This window comes from Balaenoptera physalus (assembly GCF_965194825.1).
Source record: "Balaenoptera physalus genome assembly, chromosome: 8".
Classification (NCBI taxonomy): domain Eukaryota; kingdom Metazoa; phylum Chordata; class Mammalia; order Artiodactyla; family Balaenopteridae; genus Balaenoptera; species Balaenoptera physalus.
In genome coordinates, this window is record NC_138887.1 from 11,003,125 (window position 1) to 11,024,823 (window position 21,699).

General features: G+C 38.8%; 1 long non-coding RNA gene across 1 annotated transcript in view; it reads left to right on the forward strand.

Moving 5' to 3' along the window:
* Positions 1-21,333, forward strand: part of LOC309666317 — an 81,691-nt gene extending 60,358 nt beyond the window's left edge. Inside the window, exon 3 of the long non-coding RNA XR_014267045.1 lies at positions 19,294-21,333. This is a non-coding gene — a long non-coding RNA (uncharacterized lncRNA). The remainder of the gene's footprint in view (positions 1-19,293) is intronic.
* The last annotated feature ends 366 nt before the right edge of the window (positions 21,334-21,699 follow it).

The window sequence follows — 21,699 nt, forward strand, 5'->3', positions numbered from 1 at the left end:
AGTTAAACAATTATCAACATTAAAGCAGTCTGGTTTAATCATTCACTCACACACTTTTTTGGAAGGATGGCTAAAGCATTTTAAAGCAAATCCCATATTTTTTTAAGATAACCGTGGTATAACGATCTCTTAACAAAATGAACGATTCCTCAATATCATCTAATACCCAGTTTGGATTTATAGTCCCCTGATTGTCTCAAACATAACATTGTACGGTTAGTTTATTGAAATCAGGGTCCAAATAAGTTCCATACATTGCATTTGATTGATCAGTCTCTAAGGATTCTTTTCATCTCTAACAGTCTCCTTCCCCTCATTTTCTTCTATGTCATTTGTTTGTTAAAATAACCAGGACGTTTGTCTCCTTGCATTTTCTACATTCTACATTAGGTTGTTTGCTTCCTTGTGGTGTTATTTAACACATTCGCCTACTCTTTATATTTCCTCTAAACTGATAATCAGATGAAAAGTCTTGATTAGATGCTGGAGGTTTGCTTGTTTGTCCAAGAATGTGTCACGAGTGTCCCATTCTGAGCGATGCTAGATGTTAGTATTGAGTCAGTGGGCTCCAGTGCTGTCAGCCTGGTCCAGCTATTAGAGTTCCCATCGACCTTCACCTAATGATTTTAGCAGGCAGTTGCTAAGTGGTTGCCTATGTTCACTTTCTCATGAGGGGCTACAAAATGATCATCTAATTCCATCATTCCTTCTGCTTTTATTAGCTGGAATTCTTCTACAAACTTCACTCTGAAATAGGGTTGGATTTTATTTTATTTCTCTATAAATTCATCTAAGAGCTTTTGTCTTTTAATAAGGAGTCTAGACCATTTATGTTCAGTGACCTATTTGATAAGTATCCTTTCCTTCTTTTTTTTCGTTCTTTCTTTCTTTCTTTTTTGCTCATTATATTTTTGTTTTCTTTTCCTACGTTTTGCTATATGGACTATACTTTGCATTTTTGTTATTCAGTGTCTTGGAGTGTATATATGGTAGACAACCTTTACGACTTCTTCTCAGGCCATGCCCCTTTGCCTAAGAATTCTTCTCACACGTCTGTGGGTGAGCCCTTGGCAACTGTATTTGTACAATATGACCCTAGAACACTGGCCTGACTTGAATGAACTAAGGGTAGACGTTTGACTCTAATTGGGCTGATCAAAATCTCTCCCCTGGGGATTTGGAATTGGGACCTTACATGCACTAGTCAATTTGGGGTTCTTACTAGAAGTAAGAAAATCTGTAAGCTTGAGCTGTGTTTGTATATTTGCACCATTCATAGTGGAAACTGGGGAGAAGGAACAAAATGAAAGAGAGGTGCAAATATATGTAAATGTATGTATTCTAGAGCAAGAGAAGGCAAGGGGCAAGAGAGGGTGGGGTAGCAGGGAGAGGGAGAAGCCTGCCTGAGCCCCCAGGTTACCTGCAGCTCTTTGGTCCCTGAATCTCATCCTCCATGGCTCTGTGCATGTCCCCCCTTGGTGGCTGGGAGACATCCCAGCCACATTTTAGGGGGACCAACATGGTGTTGGCTTCTGGTCATGTCACATTTTAAGGTGGCTGTTTTCTCTCAGAGGTGACATGGGGCAACTTCCAAAAGGACTCATCATTGCCGACTCACTGACCCCTTCACTTTGGCTCCTGGTTCTCTGGCGTCCACACCCACTCAGATCCTCTCTGTTGAAGTCCCATCACCTCTCTTGGGGTAGAGTCACCCCCTTATGAAGGTGGCTCTTTTTCTCACACACACCTGGCCCACATCTGATCGTAGGACACTTGTGCCTTCCACAACGGAAGGGGTGTATTTGGGGAGGTGGTCCTTGAAGCTTCTCTCACTAGACTTGAGATTAAGAGAAGCACTTCCTCCATGGGTGGGGACAGAGGTCATAGCACCACCACCCTCTATCCACCCCCCCACGACACACACACACCGGACAACATTTTGTACAGAAATCCACTCTGGAATTTCCAGCTTCAAACATTTATAAGCATCAGAAGGGTGCTGAGCTCAGGGTCACAAAATTATCTCTTGGCCACCTCCTTTCCAGATTATGTTTAGATGATCAACTCTTTACTGCCCTAAGGCTCCAGGCTAACTGGGCAGGTTTTCATTTCTACAAATGTAATACACACATACACATAGTATTTTCTAAGTCTCATCTGCTCATTCAGAACTAAGGGTTATTATTTATTCAAAATATACTAAATGAATGGGGTCAATTGGAAATCTCCCAAAATTTAAAATAATCTGAGTGTTTAATAGATTGATTCATTCTTTGATTTTTTTTCTCTCTCATTTGGCTTAATGTTTCTTTAAGTTTAAAACTAATACTTAATACCAACATCTTCTATTTGCCTATTCTTCAGCATTTACAACATGATTTCAGGTGAATAATTTCATTCTACCTTCCTAGCAATCCTTTAGTGTTAACCTCATTACAGAGGATAAGAGAACTTGATCCATTATACAGATCCAGATGCTCCTTATTTTATGCTGCTACTACAGCTTAAGTAAATACATAAATACAGGTGAAACAACAGCAATGACACACGGACCCCTGCCTGAGAAAAGAGATTTTAATCACAAGTCACGTTTGTAGTGGAGTGAGCTATTACCTAGAGTGGAATCTCGGCCCCCAGAGTTGTGGCTAATGGCAGTCAGCAGGGAGACCACCAGCTGGATGGATTAAATGACCTTCTTTATGCCAATGGCTCAATCTTCCTGGTGAGGTAGGAGTGGGAGGTGGGGAGAATGTAAGAACTTTCTTTCTTGAGACCCCAAAACGAAAGCATCCCTATGTTATAAAGATGTCTGATCTCCAATGCTCTGTAGGCCTGTGAAGTTAAGAAGACCACATTCATGTCAAAGTCATGTAAAAAGAATACAAACTGTGAGTACCTCTATTTCCCTGAGTTTCACACGCTGGCATTCCTGCTGAGCCGCAGATCTCACCCCGAAATGCCTTGGTCCCCCAGGAATCAAAAGTGCTTAAAACACGCACCCAGCCTCTTATTTCACCCCATCACTGCCAGCTGGAGCTTCCCACCCAAGCCCTTTTTTGAGTTAAGATTAATAAATATATTTGACACTGAAATCATCTTTTCCCCTGTGCCTTCTCCCTTGTTCTGAATTCTGACTCCTTTCTCAGGGCATGATAAATACATACATAATTCATTATGGGATAGATTTGCCTTCTCCTTTTGCTGCCCTTCTTCCATTTGCAACTTCCTAGCACCTTCCAGCTTTAAGAGAGAAATTCCTGCCCATTCCTACCCCCATCCAAGTCACTAACAGTATATTTTGTAAGTTCCTCCAAGTTGTCTGTATAATATTCTATTTTGCTGATATTCCAAAATATATTCAACTCTTCACTAGTTCATAATATTTCCAAGATTTTTGTTGTTGGAAACAGATCTGTAATCAGCATCTTCTTCTTCCCATATTGTTTTCCATATTTATGCTTATATTTCTGTGGGATAGATTCCTAACCGTCAAGTACTGAGTCAAAAGTTACGCCTATTTTCAATTTTAATAGATGTTGTTAAATTGCTTTCCAAAATGTGCTGAAACAATGTACGTTCCAAGTGTCATGGATGAAAATCCTCTTTTTTTCCCTGCCAGTATTACGTGTTATCAGTCATGAATTTTTACCAATCTGGTGATTCTGAATGATATCTGATTGTTACCTTAATTTGTAATTTCCCTGACTGTGAGGGATGTGAAGAATATTTTCATATGTTTTTTGAATGTATTGTTTGGATTATTTGCTTGTTTGGGATTTACTTTTCTATGAAGTGTCTATTCATATTCTTTGTCCATTTTTAATTTGAGTTTTCTCTATTCATTATCAATATAAAAAGCTACTTTTTAAATATGGAGATTAAACTTTAATCTGTCATCAAAACACAAATATATCCCTATTTTACACTAATTTATAGATTTAGTGTATCTTTTCTATTAATTTTTTTGGGTTTTTTAAATTAAAGTATGCTCAACTCTCTTTGATAGTGTATTTCTTAACATTTATTTATTTAATCAACTGGAATTCATTTTTTGTATAAGGTGTTAAGTGAAAAATTAGTTTCTTTTTTTCTGAAGCACTGAGAAACTTCTTAGCAACATTTATTAAAACATCTTTTGAATCAAGCATAATAGCACTTTAATTATATTCAAAATTCTTACGTATTTTAGGGCCTATTAATGTCTCATTAGGATCCAGTGAGCCGGCTATTTTTATAACAAATTTTAATAATTTCAAATTGGTAGGATAAGTTCTTCCTCTCTTCTCTCTTTTCATTTTTTAAAAAAGAAGATATAGGAAATTATATTGTGCTTATTGAGGTGAACTTTGGAATAATAGTTTCAAACTTCACAATTTTGATTACAGTGGCGTTACTCAGATCACATACACTAATTTAGAGGCCATCACCATCTTTAGGCTTTAGGAACAAAGCTGATCTATTTAGACAAGTCTGAATTCAGATCTCAAGTTCTTATTTAGTTTTCTTCATATTTCTTATTAGAGCTGTTTTTACATATTTTATATTACTTGTTGTTTAGTGAATCAAATCCCCCTACTTATTAAAATACACTTAATTATACTTTAACTTCCAGAGAAATTTTAAAAGTATAAATGATTCAGTGCTATGAGTCTGTAGAAGGAACTATGACTCACAAGAGTTTGGGAAGATTTCAAAAATTAAATCCTTTGAAACCATAATAAATGATTCCAATGAGACATCTGTTTGAATAGGCAATTGGCTAACAGCCACCAGTGTATTCTCTCTTGATGTCTCCCCAAAATACCCATGAAGACACAAGAAAAGTTGAAAACATAAAAGGAAACTGACAACTAAGACAGGCAGTTGACCTGATTTTAGAATTGACACTAATTATATGTCAGATAACACAGGATTGAGAAAAAAGACAATGAGGGCTTATCTCATGAAATATCTTGACTTCTCTTCATGAAATCAAAACCACCTGAGCAAAGGGAAGAGATGCTTTGCATCTCCCCAAACATGTATCCCAGGAAGCAAGGATTTACGGTTTGTACCAAAAAGGAAATGGTATCATCACTCTTCTGCCTCCAAGATGCTGATCTGGGAGTTGACCGCTCTAGTTCCTGTACTGCTTCTTTCCCTGTCTCTCTTACCTTAATGTATCTACTTATTCAAAGACCTAAAAAAGATTCAATCAAACCACAGGGGTATTGTTCCTTGCTAACCCTCGGGGGCCACTTTGCGAAGCAAATTAAATGTCTATTACTGCCACCTGATCTCTTATGGTCATCCTTCTATGTTTCAGCCAAGCAACTCAGGGCTAGATATAATCCTTAAAAAATGAGAAGCACATGAAGTGAGTGCCACATTCACTAAGGCTTTCCCTCTCAAGGCATTTTCCAAACCATGGCAACAGGAAAACAGAGCCCAAGAAATGAGTAGAAATCTCACAGGATGGGAGAAATGAAGATGGGCATTTGGGATTGCTAAGGTGGCTGGTATTTGGGTGTCAGGACACCAGAGAAGAGGAAGCTGCAGAAAGGAAGTTCAAAAAGTCTGTTTAAAAGTATTGTTTTTTCCTAAGCCAACTTCTAAGCTGTGCATGCCCAAGATGGGTGTCTAGAAGGCTTGAATCAGTAGCTGCTGGGAGGCTAAAAGCTTAACAGGGATTTTAGGGGGTCACAGAGCGGGTATGTATTAAAACAATTCCGGCTCAGTCAGAGTGGAAGGATCTTGGTGAACATCTCAGAGAGCCCAGAAAGACCACACCCCAGGAGAAAGGACTATGCCCCAGGACTAAAACAAATGCTGAAACAAGGGTGAGGTGAGGTTCCCAGGGTGCAAACTTTCATGCCCCTGAGAGTGAATGGTTCGTTTAATACTGTGCTCTGGGCAACTCACTTGCCTCATCCTAGTTTTGGCCGTGCAGACAAGGACTTCAACATCACTGTCATTAATATGCTCTAAAACACACACACACACACACACACACACACACACACACACAGCAAAAGGATGTATAAAATGATTGAAAGGGAGGACATTTTAATACAGAATTTAAATTCTCATGAAAAAACAAAATCAATATTTGAGAATTAAAATACCTAAATAAAATCATTAAAAATTAGTGAATGAATTAACAACTGGAGGGACAGAGCAGAAGTCATAATTAGTGAATTCAAAACCAGGTTGAATTGAAAAAAAAAAAAAAAACCAGGTTGATAGAAAGATAGCCAAATGGAAGTATAGAGAGGAAAAAAAGGAAAGAAAAAGAAAACCAAACTTAGAAAGAGAAGATAAGAGCCATATGGGACATAGTCAGAGATCTAACATAAGTGTAATTATGTTACACTTTGGAGTCACCAAAAAAGAAAAGAGAGAAACTGAGGAATTAAATTAGAACTCAAAAAAGAAAGATAAATAGAAAATCTCTTAGACATTAAAACACATATGCACACTTCTAAATGACTGTTAGGTCAAAGAAGCAATAATAATGGAAATTAATAAGTATTCTGAGCTAAAAGATTATGAAAATATATTCAGAAATTGTGAGATGCAGTTACTTAGCAGGAATTTAAAAGTTTAAATGCATGTATTTTTTTAAAAAGTCTTAAAAACGGTGACCTAAGCATTCAATCCAACAAGCTAGACAAGGAGAGCCAATTTAACCCAAAGAAAGTATAAGAAAAGGGATAATAAAATTAAGAGTAGAAATAAATGAGATAAAAAACAGCATATAATAGAGAAAGTCAACCAGGCCAAAAGTTGATTCTTTGAAAAAAATAAATTTGATAAATCACTAGTAAGACTGCTCAAGAAAAAAAGAGGGAAAACACAAATTATCTGTATCATTCATGAAAAGAGAAACATTACTACAGGTCCTACAGTTATTATTTATTTAAAGAATTATGCAAAGATACTATAAACAACTTTGTGCTAATAAATTTGAAAATTTAGATGAGATAACCAATTCCATGGGAAAAAGCTTACAAAATAACATCAATCTTACATAACTTCATTCGGAAAATAAAAAGAAAAGTCATGGTCAGGGATTTTTTTTTTTCCTGGGAAAGAGCAGAAGGGAACTTTCTAGGGTGAGGCAAATATCTATATTTTGATCTTTCTGGTGGTTACAAAGTTGCATACATGTGCAAAAATTCACCAAGATGTATACTTATGATTTTGCACTTTATATGATTTACATCTCAAGAAATACAAAGCAAAAAATAAAAGACTTTTATACTCAGATTTCTCTAATTTCATACTCTAAGGCAATTAATTTTTGACAATGTAAAAATAATTGTGATCTATTTAGGAAAGCACATAGAACGCCACTCAGCAGAAGCATACACAAAGAAAAAGACTTGATCCTATCCCACAATTGTGGCCAATGACTGTACACTTACAAATTTTAAGTACCAATCAGTGATATTAAAAAAAAACAAACTACTTTTCTATGCCTATGTCATGAAGATATTTTCTTATAACAATTTCTATTAACATTTTAGATTTGGTCTTTTATCTATCTGGAGGCTATGTTCCTATGCCATTTAAAAAAACTTTTTATTGGAGTATAGTTGCTTTACAATGTTGTGTTAGTTTCTTGCTGTACAGCAAAGTGAATCAGTCATACGTATACATATATCCACTCTTTCTTAGATTTCCCTCCCATTTAGGTCACCACAGAGCACTGAGTAGAGTTCCCTGTGTGCTATACAGTAGGTTCTCATTAGTTATCTATTTTATACATAGTAGTGTATATATGTCAGTCCCAATCTCCCAGTTCATCCCACCCTCCTATACCATTTTAGGTAAGGATTCAGTTTCTTTTTCTTTTTTTTTTTTTTTGTATAGTGATCAACTTCTTTGCTTGTTGAAATAATTTTCTTCTTTTTTATGCATTAATTTCCACTTATACATGGATCTGAGTTCCCAAGTCTATTCTATTTGTTTTCATGCCAGTCCTACATTCTTGCTATTCTGTAGCTTTGTCTTAACATCAGGGAGAGTGAGCTCTTCTCAAAGCTATCTCCTTGTTAACTTAGCTAATCACAGACTCTTATCCCTCAAAGGATGTTTAGTAAATCAAGTTCTTTATAAAACTTCCAGTCAGAATTTTGTGTGGGATTGTGTTGAATTACGTTTATTATTTCAGCTCCCATATTTTTCATATTTTATGAAATATGAAACTTGGTTTTTATTATTTTTTCCTGCTTTATATTAATAATATCCCCCTTATATCTTGGACATATTATTATGCTTATTATACATTTGTTGTTGACCTAATCTAATAATTCTCCTTTTTGCAATATGTTTTTCCCTTTTGTTGATGTTTTTTAAGTGGTTGTGTTTTTCTCTTGTCTGTTCTTTTGACCTGTGACTTTAAGTTTCCTTGGGAATATCAGCTACCTTATCCTGTAACGTGCATAGGGAAGGGTCAAAACACACACTCTAGTTCTCATCCTACTAGATAGTTTAGGGGAGAGTAGGGGTGAACCCATAGAACTCCACTGATCACCATCTCTTTATTGTCATGCCACCAGGCAACTGTTGGGCCAGGAAGCCACCTATAAACTCATCCAAAGAAACAGCTCTGGGATTTAGGAGGGTGATGGGAGTGGTGGATGGTAAAGGCCTGGGCTGGTTGCCACATCTGATTTCCTCAGCTCTGCAGGGCTTCTACGAAGCTCTGATATTTCCCTGTCAATGTGTGGTGTACTGTGGCAACCTGCAACAATCTTCCAGCTGAATGGGACAGGCAACAGCCAAATGTAAAATCCTCTGGAGGTTCCATATCTTGATTGAAGTGCGGCTTACCTGGGGTATACATTTGTCAAACACATTGAACTATACACTTGAGATCTGTGCATCCCAGTATAAGAACACAATACCTAGGAAAGACGGGACATCTACTATCATCACCCTTATTTTACTGCTATTGAACACTGAACTGGAAAAGCTAGCAATTAAAGTAAGTTGTAAAACTAAATAAGAATTATAAATATTCAGAAGAAAGATATAATATTGTATTTCTTTGCTCTTATCGCATTTTCTCTGGAATCCCCAAAAACTCATTGAAAAAAAATTAGAACTACTGAGAGTTTAGTAAGATTGTCAGTTAATCAATAAACCCACACTGATCTATAACTGGGGACACAGTTCAAATGCTTACAGCATTTTCACCTAATGAAAATGGATGAAAGAAAATAAACTGTTAGGAAGGTAATACAATTTTTTAAATTTTATTGAATTGTGGTTTAAACAAGTGATATAAACATCCGTGATACTGAAGATTATATTTTAAATTTGAAGTAGAAAAAGTATGAATGGAGAAATCAGAACAATTTTATTTTATATATTTTTTTCTCATTTGGGGATGCTGTTTTAAGCCTGAAAAAATGCCATATTTTGCATAAAGATATCAATATCAAGCGTTATATTTCCATTGTAATGTGCAGAACAGAATTCAACCTTGAATTCTTTAACTGGGTGCAATATTTAATTTTATATGGTTTCATATTTCATGAGAGAAAACAGCTGCTCACAAATTTAGGAAGTTCCGAACCTAACAGAATCTTTGTACAATGCTTTTTCTATTTAGTGCAATCACATTCCGGATATTTGTAGAATTACGGAATTCTGGCGTAATGATGTAAATATGTACCACAATATTGTACTAAGCTCAGAAACTTTTCTTTGTAGCTGTTCATTCAGTCTTCTTCTGATAAAGAAGAAGTGAGCACTATTGGTAATTTTTCTCAAAATGTGAAGTTATCACAGTAGACTGTGTAGACTGGTTTAGAGGTTTAAGAGAATTGATTCTGCGGCCAGACCACCTGAATTCTATCCTTGCTTCAACACTCAGGAAGTGTGGCCTGGGGCCAATTTCTCAGCGTCTCTGGGCCGCAGTACGTAATCTGTAAAGTGATGAGGCTTATAGCACCTACATCAGCAAGAAGATTAAATTACCTAATATACGCAAAGCTCTTAGATGATCCCACTGCATAGCAAGCTCAGTTATTATTAAGAACCTGTTTTTGAATTCAGTCTTTCAACCCACTATTTAGAAAGTGAATATAGAAGCTAAAAATGGTAAAATCTTTTGGATGGCAGAATCCAAATATATATGGGTGGTTGTGCATATGTAAGTGTCGGGTGTGTATGTGTGTATGTGTACATGGATATGCTCTTTATTAATGTCTGTATTCACTTGGATCCAGTAATTCCTCCTTTGGGACTGTATCATGCGTCTAAATAATAATCCTTTCAGTGTCAAAACAAACAAACACCAAGGAACAAATAAACAACCCAGAAACTTACTTGACTCAACAGGAGGGAGACTTATTATTAAGTCAGAACCTAAGAGAAACATTTGAGGTCAAGTTTGAGACAGACCCGTGAACCGGAGGCCTCAAGAACACAGGCAGCTATCATCCCATCCTTCTCTTTACCCAAGGACAAACTCTGAGGAGGGGATGTGAGAAGAGCCTCTAAGAAGGGAAATAGAGGAGTAATGGGAAGCTTTTGTAGTAGGCTAAAGAAGTAATCATGGATTGTACAAAGATGGACCCAAAAAATTGTTTATAAAAATAATATATGTCATACAATGTCTAAATGTATTGTCTAAATTATAGTAAAATATATAGGCATTTAAATTACATTAGAGAAGACTATTTAATAATATGGAGAATCAGTTACTATATCATCTCTATTATTATGGAAAAATACGCATTTCAAAAAATGATAAATATGATGTGAATTAAATTTACATTTAAATTGTAAATATAGCCTGCAAATGATCTGGTTTCACCAGCATGCAACTAAAAATTAAGGGGATACTGCTTTTTCACGTTCAGTAACGACGGAGAAGTGGTTCAAATGGACTGCACAAAATACCTGGTCATTTCTGCCCTTCCCACGGGTCCTCTCGCTCGGTGTTTCTGGGGACTCCTGGTGGTTGGTGCCGGCATCTCAGCCAGTGGTCTGGTTCCCTGTATGGTTCTGTTGTCCCCTGGGACATCGCTTGCCCTCCTACAAGGGCCTTCAGCAGTCTCAAGACTCCTTGCCTCATGCTTACTGCTCCCTGCTCCCGTCTGTGTCCCCACTGTGGGCACACACTCTACTCCATTACCTAGATCAATAGAAAGGGTTAGGCTGTCATTTTCTATGAGACATTAGTTAAATTTCATGGATAAGTAAAGGTAATATCACAAAGGTTAAGGCTAGGCATGGCCGTGCAAAGAGCCCACCTACAAGGCTTGGTTGGGGGGTGGGTCCTCAAAGAGCGTCCTCACTTGGTATCCTGATCACCTCCCCAGGCTGGGGGCCCCTCTTGAGCTGAGCCCTGGGAGAGCTTTGGGAGTCTCCTTGCCTCAGATCCTAAGCCCAACCTCCAGGAAACTCCTAAAGAGAGGCTCCCCCTCCCCTTATCCCATTCCATGATTCACATTTAAAACTTTTTTAATATTAGGTTGTTTTTACTGAGATACAACTCACACAGTAAAATTCACCGTCTTGCGGGGGTGGGATGAATTGGGAGATTGGGATTGACATATGTACACTATTGCTACAATGTATATAACAGGTAACTAACGAGAACATACTGTATAGCACAGGGAACTCTACTCAATGCTCTGTGGTGACTTAAATGGGAAGGAGATCCAAAAAAGAGGGGATATACGTATACGCATAGCTGATTCACTTTGCTGTACAGGAGAAACTAACACAACATTGTAAAGCAAGTATACTCCAATAAAAAAATAATAAAATAAAATAGAAAGAAATTCACCATCTTGAAGTGTACAATTTAGTGGGGTTGTTTTTAGCGTATTCACAGAGTTCTGAAACCACCACCACCATCTAATTCCAGAATATTTTCTCTGATTCAGTTTTCAGTCCTTATTTCCCATTCCTGGTGTTTGAGAGCAAGTTTGAGAACCTCACGTCTAAACCGGTGGTTCTCAAAGTTTAGCATCATCCAAATCCCCTGAAGGGCTTAATACACCACCAGCTGGTTTCTGATTCTGCAGAGCTGGGCTGGGGCCTGAGAATCTGCATTTCTAACAAGTTCTCAGGTGATGGAGCTGCTGCTGGTCTGGGGACCACACTTTGAGAACCACTGACCTAGATATTTAAAAAACTTAGTTTTCAATCATTTTAATCTACCTTTGAGATTTAGTTTGCCCGCTAGTCTTTCAGATTCCTGTCTTCTGCAGAAGGTGGGATTTTAGGATCTGTGCACTAGGGAGGGCTCTCCCCTCCACTGGGTCCCCGGGAGCTGGGACTACCGCTCTGCTCGCATCATAGACTGTCTGCTGCTGTCTGAGGCTTGTGTCTACCAGTGTTGAACTTGGGATCTGTCCTGGGCTCACTCGGAGCCCGGTGGCCCTTCAGCTCTCACCGGCCCTACATACCCTGCCGGAACTGGCCCTGCCTTTGCTCGCGGAGGGTCACTTTGTCCCCCCTCGACGGGCCCCATGGCCAGCGCGTGGGGCTGACGGACGGACTCAGCACCACAGCCTCTCGCCTCTCTCTGTTGCACGACGCCGCTCTCCCCTTTCAGCTCTGCCTCTAACAGGAGGACAGCAAGGTCCCTGTGCCCCCAAGGTCCCTCCAGGCTTTGCATCCTGGAGCAGAGGGATGAGGGCACCCTGTGATCATGAGGAACCACTGGACGAGAGGGAAGCGCCCTCGGCGACTCCAGGACTCTCAGGTGGAGGGACCGACCGGCAGACGCCAGGGCTGGGAGGCGGGGTCCCGCTTTCTCAAGCACAACCTCCGCTCTCCCTTTTAGCACTCATGCTCCTGCTCTGCTCTCTTTTCTGCTTAGCTGCCCTCCTTCGAGGTGGCTCCCTTTTTCTTTTCTTTTTTGATGATGTGGACCATTTTTAAAGTCTCTGTTGAATTTGTTACCGTATTGCTTCTCTTCTATGTTTTGGTTTTTTGGCCGCGAAGCACGTGGGATCTTAGCTCCCTGACCGCTGCATTGGAAGGCGAAGCCTTAACCACTGGACCGCCAGGGAATTTCCCAAGGGGGCTCGCTTCTGACTTGCAGGTGTTATGACATATTCCTGAATCCTTTCTGTGAAGTGCCTCTTGCCTGATCATCAGACCAGGGTGTGGTCGGGGGTGCGGGCACCTGGATCACCTGCGCTGCTAGCCGAGCAGCCGGCTCGCAGGCCACAACCCAGACTTACCGAATCAGAAACTCCAGCGATGGGACGCAAGAACCTGCACTTGAACGGGCACCCCAGATAATTCTATGTACACTCAGTTTGAGGACATCTGTACTAGGCTAATAGCCACAGAAACTGAGGGATAGAAACTGTGCTGTTGACAAGCGTATTTTCACCACGTGGCACACAGCATGTGCAGGAGTCGCCGTACAGAGGGCTGGGTTCCACAGTGGGGATGGGGTGGGGACAGTCATAGGTATAGTGACACGATGCTTGCAAATTGTGCGTGTGTGTGCGCGCACGCGCGTGTCATCTCAGCACCACCTGAGTCCTCTTTGGCTCTGGAATAAACCCTGCTTTTGCTTGGACACTGCTCACCAGAAGTGATGGGGTGCTTTAAACACCAAAGTCACAGCCTGTTGCTTACATGAGAAGAGAGTCACAGAAACCAAGACCCACGTAAGGTCAGAGCCGGGGTACCCTTCTCTGGTTTTCCATTTTCTCTGGTTTTTCATTTTCTCTGGAGCAATTCCTGGTGGAGTGAGTGAGTGGCCAGGACTGGGCTGGGTAGATGTTCTCTCTCTCCTTGTGTGGTTACATTCACGGAAGCTAAAAGCACACGTTACACGTCTCCACTGTGAACACACATAAATGTTTGTTGGAGGATTGAAGGAACAACACGTGGCAGTCCACGGTCTGCAATTAACTTTCTATAATAAAGAAAAATAGCTGTCCTGTAGATCGTACTTTTCACGCACCAGGTCCTGTTCCAAACATTTTCCATATAAGACTCAATAAAATCTTTGATTTTATTTTTTTTCTCTTTTAAATTAAATCTTTGATTTAAAAAAAAAAAAAAAGTTTCCCGTTCGACAGAAGCACAGACACAGAGATGAAGAAACTCACCCAAAGTCCCAGAGGCAGGGGCTGAGGCAGGGGCTGAACCTCAGCAGTCAGTTACAGCATCTGCGTGTTTGGCCACCTCCCCCTTGGCTCCCTGAACACATATACCAGGGGATTCGAGGGCGTTTCTGAAAGTCTTCCTCAGCCAGTCCCCCTTTCATGAGCACATATGGATGTCCCCCTGAATCAAACTGGAAAACCAAGTACAAATATTTCCAGAGACAGAAGCCACCTTCTGCGCTAAGGCATGTTTCCTCCAGCATGTTTTGTGCTGGTGAGGAATTGGTGGTTGGCTGGATTGAGATAACTCTCTTTTTATTTGAAAACCACACACACAAAAGAACCCCACAGCTCCTACTTAGTTTGCTTTCTCCTGCACTTTATATTATGTTGCATTCAGGTGGAATTTTGATATTTCAAGTCATTGTAAATTTTATAGCTAAATAAACACCCCAATTGCAGGCTTTACTGTGTAGTCAGGGTTAGGTGTAAACATGAGAAGCTTTAGTGGAATTATTATAATACCTGTTTGTATTTCAAGATTATAAAAATTCTGCTTAAATAAAGTAGTACATATAACCTACATAACATTAAATTATGTCATAATCATTCTTCTACACACACAAAATTTGAAGGCATTCCACTGATAATGATGGAGAGTTTCAATAATTTGTACCTTTTCTAACAGAACTAGAGTCTGTTTTGCTTGTTAAAATGCATAGTGATTTACAATAGTCAAAACTGCATTTGGCAACAAGTTATGTTGAAGACAAGATAGTAGGAAATATTTTCTTGATTAGATAATGGTTGGTGGAAATTCTTTCCAGCTTTGGCGAAACAAAAGTTAGCAATTGAAAGCATATCAGATGATGCATCAATTTCCCATAAACAGAAGACTGTGCAACCTACTTTACTGAAAAAACCTTTATGCGGAGCTAGATTTAATCTCTCAATTTAAGAAGCAGTGCCATGAAATAAGACGTTTGCATGCAAAATCTCCAGATTTCCAGTGGAAATATAAAACAAAGAAGCGCTCCGTTCCCTTGGGGATGGCACCTATCTTGGATTTGTTTTTTCTCTGATGTTCTTGCATGGTTTTATCAGTGGCTTCAGGGAAGCGAAACAGCAGTTTGCTTCCTTCAGAACAAAGGCTTGGAGAATTAGGAAAAAAGAAGAAGATAATATATTAAAAGTAGTTCCCCTACTGTTCTTTATATTTGTTATGGATTTCCTGAGGAGTAATCATTGTTTCAGATAATTTGTCTTTGAATGATTTTAATATTTAATCTAGCAACTAAATATGACCTGACTTTATGCTTTGTTTTCTTGGTTTTTGTTTTTCTAAATCACACATGCAAATGTTTCTTGAAGAAGGCAAGTCTTAACTATGTAAAACTGAAAAGAGTATGGACTTAAGCAAACTATACATTTTTCCTAAATGGCTAGCTACTTTACCAAAATAAAAGCGAAACTTTACTAGCATCTTTAAATTTATTTGGTAATTAAGTATTTAGCATACGATATGTGCCTGATAAATGAATAAATGACAAATAGGACACGGTCCCATGGTCAAGGTCCAGTAATGTAGTTGTGCATAACTGGTGTATATTATAAACATGGTGCCCAGGGAGAAAACACATCCTTTCCAGCACATGCACCTTATTGGCTATATGGCAACCATATTGGTTTCTCCTCTTTGTTTCTGTAACAAGACAGTCATTTCACATTCTGTAAAATTTATTGATTTCTATTTTCAGTTGTTAAATGCTCCAAAGTTCTACCTACTTATTTAAAGCACTGCTGCAAAAATGTCTAGTGTTTCACAGTCCATTTTTATAAAACCATTTCTGTCTACATATTTATTTGTGTCTTAATAGGCAATCTTAGGTAAAGTAAGCATAATTTCTTACCAAAGCAATTTAGCCAAATTTAGTTAATTATCTGAAGCCATAATATCGTGATGTGCTTGGATGGTTTTCCCTAAATACTGTTTCCCATGAAAGGGAACCAGGCAATCTTGGAGAAATCTCCAATTCCACATCTGATTCCTATAGCTGGAAATGTACAAGATAAGCCTGGATTATCTCAAGATTGTGTCAAAAAGACACAGAGCATTTGAAGAGGTTTCCCTGGCTAAAAGTGGGACAATTTCAGCATCAAAAAGCATTGATATCCTAAAACAAGTAAATAAAATGAGCCAAAGAACAAAGTCAAGCACATATACAATACAAATACAAACAGCAATATAAAAGCCTGAGGTCAAAAATAATAAGTCGGGGGACTTCCCTGGTGGCACAGTGGTTAAGAATCCGCCTGCCAATGTACGGGACACGGGTTCGATCCCTGGTCCAGGAAGATCCCACGTGCCGCGGAGCAACTAAGCCGGTGCGCTACAACTACTGAGCCTGCGCTCTAGAGACTGCAAGCCACAACTACTGAGCCCACGTGCCATAACTACTGAAGCCCATGTGCTTAGAGCCCGTGCTCCGCAACAAGAGAAGCCACCGCAGTGAGAAGCCCGTGTACCGCAACAAAGAATAGCCCCCGCTCGCCACAACTAGAGAAAGCCCGCGTGCAGAAACGAAGACACAACGCAGCCAAAAATAAATTAATTAATTAATTTAAAAATAATAATAATAATAATTCGGGACTTCCCTGGTGGTGCAGTGGTTACGAATCTGCCTGCCAATGCAGGGGACACGGGTTCGAGCCCTGGTCCAGGAAGATCCCACATGCCACGGAGCAACTAAGCTCGTGTGCCACAACTACTGAGCCTGCGCTCTACATCCTGTGAGCCACAACTACTGAGCCCATGTGCCACAACTACGGAAGTGCATGTGCTTAGAGCCCGTGCTCTGCAACAAGAGGAGCCACCGCAATGAGAAGCCTGCGCACTGCAACAAAGAGTAGCCCCCGCTCGCCGCAAACAGAGAAAGCCCAGGTGCAGCAATGAAGACCCAATGCAGCCAAAAAAATTAAATTAAATTTAAAAAATAATAATAATTCATGTTACAGGTAGTAATGAGACAGGGGACATTTTAAGTTATTAAAAGTATAATTCACAATAAATATATATATCAATCATAAAGATTCATGTGGTAAACAATCTATGTCTGAATATTTAAATTAAAAATGAAACTGAAACATGACAAAAACATAATAGTAGAAGATGTGAACATATCTCTCAGCTTTTGTCAAGGAAGTAGACAAATGTTTTAAGAACGTATAAGAAATTTTATTAAGGCAATGAATAACTATTATTTTTTAAATGTTTTTAATTTTTTTTTTTACCTTATAAGCAGAAAGTATCATTTTGTTTGCTGTGTCCATGAGTAGTTTTTAGAAAATGATCTTATTTTAAGCCACATATTGAATTTCAATTTATTTGGAAAAACACATTCTCTTGTCTTCAATAAAATAAAATTAGAGGTAGTGGTAAGGGTTTAAATAAAGAATTCCTCCAATTAGAAATTTTACAATGGCATTCTAAATGACTTCTAAGTTAAAGTGGAAATAAAAACTGCATATATAAAAATTTTGTAAAAATTAAAATGCCAATTCAAGAAACTTCAACAAGATGTTAAAGTTTTGCTCAGAAGGGATTATGTATCCTGATGGCTTTATTAATCTCAATACATAATGATGTAAATGAATGTATTATTCAAAACTCAAGGATTAGAAAAAGAATAAACATTGAAAACTAAAGAAAGGATTCTATAACTATAATTTCTACATTCATAAATTGACAAAATGCCATCATGTCTAATCAGGATAATATAGAAGAATACAAAAGTATATACAACACTAGGCACAAGAATGAGGATAGAGAGACATATAGATAAGAATTTTAAAATTATATTGACTTAAAAATGTTACAGCTAATTCTTCTCATGTGAATATGGGATTTCAATAAAAATATCAAGCAGGAATTTGTTTTAGGACTTGGCAAAATGATTCTAAATGTCATCTGAAAGAATTATCAGACAAGAACAGCTTCCAAGCCTCCCAGTAAAACTTGTTTCTGTCATTTGTGTTTGTGTGTGTTATAAATGTCTATATTGTATTATTTGCTGTATAAAAGTTTTAACAGTTATAACTTCATAGTAGATTAAGATTTTTTTTAATATAAAAACACTCTGTCCCAGGTAATGACTTTTTCTAGGAATTATTTTTGGTGTCTTGACTTTTTCTTTGTGTTTTTGCTTGATGTATTTGATCTTCCTTTTTATTTCTAGACTTTGTCTTGATTTATTTCACTGTAGGCAACATATAGTAAGATTTTGTTTTTGAACCTAATCTAAGGGTTTTCTTTTGTTTCTTTTTTGTTTTGTTTTGTTTTTGAGTTTTCAAGAGGTTAAACCATTTGGTTTTATTGATATGTTTGATCTTCTGTTATGTTTTTAATTCCACCTTCCTTAGTGTCTGCTTTGTTTTTCTATGTAAACCGTTTTCAAACATACAATTTAAATATATACTTAAACCTGTAGTTCTCTAATTATGCAAATTAATAGTAAAATGAGATCCTTTAATGTCCTTGTTGCATAATAAAGCGTGAAACCTTATTTCCCCTAAAAAAAAAAAAAAAAGTTATAATTATATCTCAAAAATATATCAGTGTAAATTTCTGATGCAGTAAATACTTAAATATTTTTAAATCACTAAAATTAAAAAGATAATATTAATATTAATATTAACCTTGGATGGAGACAGATTTTCTGAGCATTACAACAAATGCAAAACCCAAAATGTTAAGTATTAGAAGACTTGAGAGTTTGTCTACAGCCAACTGTCGATCAGTGCAGACAGATTCAATAAGTGAGTGGCAGTGAGAAGAGCAAGTGCCCCAATAAAAGACCAATGAACATGTCTTTTTTTGGATGCTCCAGGCCGACCATTCAATCCAGATTGAGATGGGGCTCCCACACTGGCTTGGATTTGGTGGAGGATATTTCCAGCAATGCCACTTCCAACCATATTAAAAAAAATTTTTTTTTCAGTCAAGCAGGGTATATATTTCCTATGAACCAGCCAGGTCAACTGGCTCAGACCCAGTGTTTTTGAGCAAATGCTTATTTGTTTTAATAGACCTTAGTTTTCAGAGCAGTTTTAGGTTCACAGCAAAACTGAGCGGAAAGTCCAGGGATCCAGGGACTCAAATGATGTCATCCAGACATGATCTGACTCCCTCCATCCTCTGTGTTGGCTTCATTTTCAGGTAAGCTCGTCTCATGGATGGCAAAATTGGCCCCCGGGGAGCATTAGGCCACGCTGTGCCAGTCCTTTCCTCCTGGAATCTTGTCATGGTAAGAAAAAAAATGTTTAAAAAAAGCAGGAAAACTCCTTTTAGAGGACAGAAAAGTCTTTGCTGAGCAGAACACTTTGAGGAGGCTTTGTGGATATAGAAAGACGCACTGGGGTCATGGCCAGTTGGGCTAGAAGAAACACGTATTTTATTATCAAATCAGGACACTTTGGAGGGTAGGAGGGAGTACTATTAATCACTTCACTGGAAAACAGGTATCATCTGGCATCGTTCCCTATAAACTAAGCTTAGGCTCCCCTTCTGAAGAAATGAAGCCAAGAGGTAGCTAAACTGCTGTGCTAAAAAAAAAAAAAGCATGATGAGATGACTAAATGACTGACCATATCAAACATTGGTGAGCCCATGGGGCATCTGAAACTCTCACACATTGCTAGCGGAAGTGAGATGGTACCTACTGGTATTTGCCAAAGAAAACTGAAGTCACAAAACCCAAAGATTTGTACGTGAATGTTCGTTGGAGCTCCATTTGTAATAGCCCCAAACCCAGAAACAATCCAAATCCATCAATAGACAAATGAATAAACACGCTGTGGTATATCCATGCAATGGAATGCTACTCAGCAATAGAGACACATAGCTATTGACGTACACAACAATGTGAATTAATCTCATAATCATTACACTGAGTGCAAGAAGCCAGGCTAAGAAAGAGAACAAACTGTATGATTCCATTTATATAAAACTCAAGAAAATACAAGCTAATCTATATACAGAAAGAATGTAGATCAGCAATTGCCTGGGGATAGAGGTAGAAAAAAGAATGGATGAAAAGGGGCACAAGGAAACTTTTGAGAATGATGGAAATGTTTGAGAGGCGATAGTTTTGTGGGGTATGTATGTCAAACCTAATAGAATTGTACAGTTTAAATATGTGTAGTTTTGTGCACTTCACTTAGACCACAAAAAAGTTGGAAAACTTCTAAAAAATAAAAATAAGTGAGATTTTTTTTGGAGAGGTGGGGATTGGAGTAGTTTGAGCCAGGGTAGAGAGGAGGAGGTTGATGGGACGTGAAGAGGCCCAAGAAGAAGCAGAGTCTGAAGCTAACAGAAGAGACCAGTGCACATTCCCCGGTTGGGCTGGGGCCCCTGGAGAGAGGGTACCAAAATGCTTCCAGACAATTGATATCTGACAGTCTACTTTACCTGCTGCGGTATTCTCTGATGTAACCTCCATACTTACACCCTACGTCTTTAATAAGAAATGGCCTTAGATGAGTGCCGTTTAGGGGATATAAAGGAGCTGAATCTCTGATTCAGGATAGTGAGAAGGGACAGCTAAAATATGCAACATGAGAGAAAGATCCAGGAGTCATTGGCAGCACAAGATCAGTCTGAAATGAACCAGTGAAATATGACTTTCAAGAATGGTCACTGAGATTTGGAACTTGGCTTAAGGTCCCAGCACACAGGGAAGCGGGGGATTTGAGACAGTGTCATCTGACTTTTGAAGGCTGTTAGATCCTGACTGACACCTGAGGTACATGACTATGTCAAAGGGCAGTGGTCCCATCATTCCAACCAAGTGCTGCATTCTGGAGCCACTGCTCTTTATAACCATTTTCACCTGGGGTCAAAGAGATCAAGGTCAGTGGCCTCCTGCTTCTTAGTCATCGGTTTCAAAGGTAAATTTCAATTCAGGGGGAGGGAGAGGTGGTGGAAGATGAGAAGGAAAAGCAGTTTTCAATTTTCAGTTTCAATACCCACGGTGCCAACACTGGAAATGCCGTGATGAGCAAGATACTTGAGTCCTCTATTCCCAGAGCAGAGAAGCCAGCAGGAACATAGACGTTAAATCAGGAAGAGCAATGCGTGCTAGCATGAAGAGGAGAGGAAGGGAATTCCGATGTGAATGAAAAATAACTGAGCCTAGGGCACTTCCCTGGGATGTAAAGGGTAGGATGGGATTTGAAACATGAATAGGGAATGTGCCCCACCCCCTGTCCTTGCAAAGCAGTCCCCATTCCCCAGTCAGTGAGGTTCAGCCAGGCTGCTAACAGCTACCCCGGCACCGACACTTGTGCATCGGCCAAGCTGGATACTGTCCTGAATGTTGGTGTGACAAAGCAACATCTACTGCTGCTGTGGCCTCAACAGTAGGTTTGTCACTCTCTACCACAGTGGGCTCCTGTGTTCCCAAACTGATGAAACAACCAGGCATTGGCAGTACAGTAAGTCCCCTACCTACGAATGAGTTCCCTTCCGACAGCACGTTCCTAAGTCCAATTTGTTTGTAAGTCCAGCAAAGTTAGTCTAGGTACCCAACTAACACAATGGGCTATATAGTACCGTACTATAATA